Source organism: Meleagris gallopavo, chromosome 3 (genome assembly GCF_000146605.3).
Source record: "Meleagris gallopavo isolate NT-WF06-2002-E0010 breed Aviagen turkey brand Nicholas breeding stock chromosome 3, Turkey_5.1, whole genome shotgun sequence".
NCBI classification, from domain to species: Eukaryota; Metazoa; Chordata; class Aves; order Galliformes; family Phasianidae; genus Meleagris; species Meleagris gallopavo.
Window position 1 is genome coordinate 63,193,308 of NC_015013.2, and position 6,725 is coordinate 63,200,032.

Here is a 6,725-nt window from a genome sequence, read left to right on the forward strand (position 1 = left end):
TTTTGCTATGGGGTGCAAGTGAAAGATTACAGCTGAAAAAATGATCATCATACTTGAGGTAGGCTCACAGAATCTTTTCTTATGTTCTGTGTGAAGTTGTCTTGAACTGAAACCTCTGCTCCTTAAGGATTAAGGGATTGAAAACCAAAGACTGAAGCTGCTATAATTTAAACCCAGCCATTCTCTAGCATAAAGGTGCAAAATGGACTAAGCCAATCTGCTTCTTTGCTAGTTCAGCTAAGAAATAATTTTTCCTTTTGAAAGTTTTGTACTATTAACATTCCAAAGATGTCATTATCTTTACAGGAAATTTATTCTCTTGATTTTTTAACGTGAGATCAGAGCTGCGAGACAAGCAAAAGGTGGACATGGTTTCAAATTGCAGTTTATGGCATTTCTGAAAAATTCCATCTGTGTGATGTATAGATAAATCATAAAGATAAATTTAATCAATGAGTGCCACTGAGGTGGGTTTTCTTGTTTATAAAAATATCTTGTCTCCAGAAATACTTGCAGAGCACTTTTTTAATGCTATTTTAAAAATGGTTTCATATTACTGAAGAGTCATAAAAAGTATCAAATGAAACAAACTTAGTTCCAAGGACTGCAAGAATAGAGGGAGCATTATGTTATATTGCAGATAATTAATACATTCACCAGACAGAAGAAATCCAGTTAATTACTGGGTGCATGTTAACTGATTGCAGGTTCTGAGTTTCAGTAACAAAGTGAACCGAATTCACATTTCAGGCTGTTGGTTTCTTTTTAAAGTTTGTCACAAAGACGCAGTCTATAATTCTAATCAAAATAAATCAAAATTTCTTTTAAAATACATATATTCCCAGTGGAAGAGCACCGTATCCAGCAGAAAACAAATACCCATCATTACAGTTCGGGCATCGCCGTGCCATGCTGGGGACCTGTCTTTGATTACTGGCTCTTGGGCTCCCCTCAGAGACGAGCACTCCCTGCAGAGGTTGCGGAGCAATGCTGGGCTGGTGAGAAGAGAGCAGCTCTGTGGGCTGGAGAGCACAGCAGCTCCAAGTGTTTTTTGGAAGTGGCACTAGTGGGCATGGAGGCAGGTTGTCCTCCTCTTCCACTAGCACATTGGTTTCTGTGAAGCGAAGCCTTACTCAGAGGGAAATTAGGGAGTTGTAATGTTATGGAAATCCAGAGATTATCTTTTTCCTGGGGGAAGATATATAAACACATTCCCCTACAATATACGTAGAAATTTACTACCTATAGGAGTTAGTGCAGACCTTGGAATTACTCACATCTACTTTGGGCTACACTGCATAGTTTCCATTTAGCTGAGGAAATGTCACGTAAGTGGTTATATGTTTCTATTTGTAAATCATCTTCTATTGCTTATTTAAAACTGTGACCTGCTGTTTATCCATACATTTGATGTGGAGCTGGCAACCAGCAATAATACGAGCTATCCAGCGCTTCCCATTTATAACTTCAAAGCCTAACCTGGAGGACCACCCTCTCTGGAGACAGAAGCAATTCATTTTCCATATTCAATGTGCTTCTCCTGAGAGGAAAAAACTGCCAGTCACGCCAAATTGTGTTGAATAATACAAGGTAAAGCTAGTTTTATCATATGGGCAGCTGACACAAAACTCTTTCACTTATCTTACGCTGGATGGAAACCGAGTTCAGAGATGAAAGGTCAGTTCTTTATCCACTAAGCCCTCTAGATATTCCAAAATCCCCAGTACATTACAAATTTGAACAGTTTAAGCTCTCTTAAATAAAAGAATCTCTTCTTGAGGTAAAGTATACAGTGTATATAGATACAGAGCTGGAGAAACATGTGAAAGGTCACAGATGTGACCTTTTAACGTCAATAGTTTTATTTATTGACAAGAAGTCCAGTTTAAAGGGCTTAATGAAAAAGCAAGACAAGAATCAAGGAATCTGTTAAACTGCGTAAATTTGACTGACTACATAAATTGTACTGCATGCCTCAAAAATTGCAATTGCTATGAATATTTTCTGGGGCTTATGCTTAGCAGAGGAATCAGCTTCGGAAATCAACAGCCAACAAATTACACTGGCAGTAGAAAACCTAGTTCTTCAATTTTCCTAATGTGGCTTAGGGCAATTAAAATGGTATTTTTATTTTCCTTTTTTCTCCCCTGTTACTTAATTTTTATGTTCTATCACATAAGAAAAATAAAGTTTAAATCTAAACATTTGGATGGCAAAACTGCCCTACAGGTAACTATGGGAGGAGTTGGAACAGTTTGATCTTCAAGGCCCTTTGCAACCCAAGCCATCCAGTGATTCTATGATTCTTTGATTCTGTAATTAATACTCTTCGCACGTGGGGCTCACTCCCACTTAAATCAGCGGAGAAAACCCTGATGGCAGGATGCTACCCACAAAGCTTCTCTAATCTACTGTTTTGTTGCGGGGCAGTTTTGTGCTATCCATAGCCTACATTAGAGATGTTCCATTAGTATTGTGCATTGTTGTACTTTTATATTGCCTTTATGATAAATGTTTTCAATACTGATGGCTATATATATGGATGATACTTCTAATATATGAATATTTACGTATGTATATATAAAAGATACGTGTATGAACTGGTTTTTAAGTAGTCCTGAGCAACTGCACTTTCCATTGAAACTGCTGGGTGCTCTAACTGTTTGGAAATTCTGAAAATAAAGCCATTTAGCTCTTAAAAATGGTTTTACCTCTCATCAAGTGCAATCCAAGAGTTCTGAAGATTAAAAGTGGTATGAGAAAATTTGTTTCCTGCAAGAACAGTACTTTGGCCTTTTACAGTGCTATTTATAGACTACAGCATTTTGTTTAGGTGAATCAATTATCTGTATCCTCAAGTGCAGATTTTATTTTCATGGACTTTTGGATATTGCCATTTCAGTAATAATGTGTGGCATTATTCTAGTTCAATTTTACAGCTTCTTCTCTGAAAAGACAACTGCCTTTTGTAATGTAATTTAGAGACTTCGTTTCGAATGGGCATCAAGACATACAAATTGAGAACACAGGGAAAAGAAACAAAGCTGGATTAAAGATTGCCTTGAACTGCTGGAGCTCTGGCCCAAGGACTCTGCATTCTTGTTTAAAATGCCTTGACAATAATACTGATCATTTCATCTCTAGTGCCTTTTATGATTTTTTTCCTGCAAAATGAGAAAAGGATAAATTGGGAGCAGCTATAATGACAGAAGCTGGAAAGTGCAATGCAACAAAGTGGTACTGCTAGTTCTAGTGGTAATCTTTTCATCTTATTCCCTTTTATTTTCTTATTAGTGTTCTAAAACACCTTTGCAAATTGATATAGATGATTGATCATGTGAATAGTAAACAATACTACACCTTTAACATAACTTTGCTTATGAAACTTTATAAACGAATTAATTTGGCTGAATCTCTTGTCAACATTTCAGACTACCTTTGGTATGACATGTTCACTTTCTCTGATCTTTTATGCCACCGAGTATGCTTTAGTTGCTTGGCTTTACCTTTAGGTAAATATGCAAGTTTTGCAATGCCAGCTTACTCACTGGTTTCACTCAGAAGGGTGAAACTTATTTGTGACACAACCTATAACAACTTCACATTTGCAGGTTTTTTCCTCTGTCTGTAACATCAGTGATCAACCTCATTGTGGAGTGAAGCATGTGAACACTGGGTCATCAGTTCATTCATACTTGTGACAAAGCATTAACTAGACTCTCTTTTGAAGGAAATATTTAAAATTGCTCAATCCACGTATACAGGAGTAATTTGTTCATTGTTTAAATTATCTCATTGGAAAGAAATTTCACTCACAAAGAATATGTGCACATGCAACTGACTAGATTAAGAGCAAATTCTCTGGTGTCATTCTAGCTTATTTTTAAGAAAAGCTGGAATGCCCCTCAGTTAATCTGCATTATATTGTGCAGAGCAGTCTTTATGTAGTCTCATCACTGGTGAAATGACTGTTTATCAAAGGTCAGTTACAGTACTCAGAACCCCACAATGGACTGAAATGTAGGAGAAGATGAGTAATTTGGAACCTTAATAACAAAATTTTGCTTTATTTGTGCCTAACCTTGAAAAACACTCACAGATTTCAACTATTATACAGGATGCAGCAGTACAACTTCTCAAGGGCCTTTTGTCTGCACACCTCACTGCCTGCCAGAAGCTCATTGTTAGCACTTAGTAACCACAGTAATATGGGGTGGGTGTTTCTTGTATTTATTGACATGTGACTTTTGTTTTCCTTTCCTATTTTTTTTTCCTCTCCCCAGATTTTGATGAGTATCATAGTCTTTCTAGCTCCCTTGCTTTCATTTTTATTACAGTATTTGGAGGCTTTTTCTTATCCTGAGACAGAGATGCCAGAAAAGGTACTTAATTTTTTCTTCCTGAGCTTCTGGACAGATAATTAGAACCTACTGTACGAAGTCTGAGTGTCTGAAGTACATGTTAAAAGAACAAATGGCTACAGTCCAGTTCCACATATGGCAAATGTGTTATCCTGATATTGCTGTATCCTGTCAGATAAACAGATATATTGTTTTCTACATTTGCAAATGGAACCTGGTTAAATGAGAAGTTTTCTGGGTTTGACAGGAGTTCTGTGCATTTTCTTTATTTATTCGTTTGCTTACTTGTTTTTCTTTAAAATGTTGGAGGCATTGTACTGTCATTATGGCATTGAGAAGAGTTACATAAGATCATTATCAAGGGAGTTTTAAACTCAGGAATCAGGTTTTTACAGAGATGAGTAGCCATAGTATTGTCTGTATTTTCTGCATCTATGAAAATCTGGCCTTACGTTCCTTAGAAAATTTCTGAAAAAAAAAAGTAATGTTATGATTGCACGGTGTTCATTTTTTTAACCTTGAAAGTGAGATAAATGAGGATGGGCGAGAAGAAAAAGATTCAAAATGTTAGCTAAAAAAATAAGAATAATAAAATATAATATATTGATGTGTAATTGTAACTAATGACACTTGGATACCCAAAACTTTTCATGACTTTGGAAGTCTCCTCTATTTGGCATGCTCTCAAAAACAGAGAGGTGTTGTAACGTGAATTCTGCTGCTTGCTAAAGCCCATCATTTGCTCATGATTTTTCTTTGGACTACATATATCAGAAGCTCAGAAAGATTTTACTTAAGTACTCTGTGCCATGATATTCTGCATCATAATATAGAAATGAGCTGGAAAGAAGATGTGTACACTGCCAAGGAAGTTGTGAGAACATGTTGTACTAGTACCTTAGCTGTCACTCCAGACAGTCAAATGAAGTAAGTCAATGGATCTATGGTACAGAGGTCAGAGTGGCAGTATTTCTGAAGAATTCAGAGAAGCTGTCTGGAAACTGCTAGTGTGTAAGATGGAGGAAGAAAGAGAAAGATGAGCAATGAATTCCCTAAAGCTATTCCCCTGAATATGTTCCATAATAAATTTTAAATGTGTGTCATAGTCACACATTGGGGGTCAGATTTACTAATAATTTGCATTAACATTTGTAATATCTATCTTTTATGAATCCAATCTCTTTTAGAGTTTTGAAAGTTTATATTCTTCCACAATAAATTCAGAATTTCAACAGCTAGGTTATTCTCTGATATTACATGCTTGATCTGCAGCTTTTATATATGAAATGAAGAGGCTGCTCTGCCTCTCTTACTCCTTTCTTCGGCTGACTGCTTAGCAGACAGAAACCACTGTAATCTGCCACAGCATCAACAACTGAATAGGAGAGCGGATGCTTTCCCTGCAGAACCTAGACAATAACTCTGGACAGGAGGAAAAAGGACTAACACAGGGATCAGATGATCCTCCAATGACCCAGCTGGCTTGCCCATGACAAAGCTTTTACAGGATATAACATAGATGAAATAAGAAGAATGAAAGCATTAAACAATGTGTCTGAAAAAGGGAAAAAGAGGAACTTAAAGGAAGGCAGAGTCTATCTCAGGAGAGACAAAAGGCAATATTGTCTGTGTGATTGTTCCAGCCTTCACAAAGGGGATTGTTTGCCTAGCTGGGAGCTGCCGGAAAGGATTAACAGTTTTCCAGGGCATACAACACCCCTGCAATCCCACCTCGGGGTATCTCAGGTGTGAAGTGGGAGCTTGGGGGAGAGGGCAATGGTGCAGGCTCAATTGGCCAGTAGTGCCCTTGGCTGACATCGTAGTTTATTTGTGAGCTTATTAAGCCTGGCCGGTCCTTTGGGGGCACTCTTGGCAAAGGTCACAAAAGACAAGATTTTGCATAATGAATACATTAAAATCTTTTTGTTAGTGCATGGGGAGCAAGAGGATGATGGCAATGAAGCTTTGGAACACAGTAAAGGAGGTAAAAGAAAATTAGTCCCTAAGGTAACAAATATGATCACCATGCGGTCTTGGGTTTCTATTTCAGCTGATGAGCCCTGAGAAAAAAAAAAAGAAAGAAAAACCTGGAAGCATGCTGCCTTTTATTTAGAAACATAGCTACAGCACTAAAGGAGTATGCCACAAAGGGCAAAAAAGCCACTCTCTTCTATGATTAGTCATTTATGGAAGGAGCCCTGCTAGTGAATAAGAAATGTTGGAGAATACTATATGCATTTTGAAGATCTCAAAGGAAAAAAAGATGCCATGTCAGCATCTGGGCTATAAATTTTACTTAGTTATCATAAATTCACGCTGAAAATAAAGTTAACATGATCAGATTTTTTACCATGTATCTCCTAT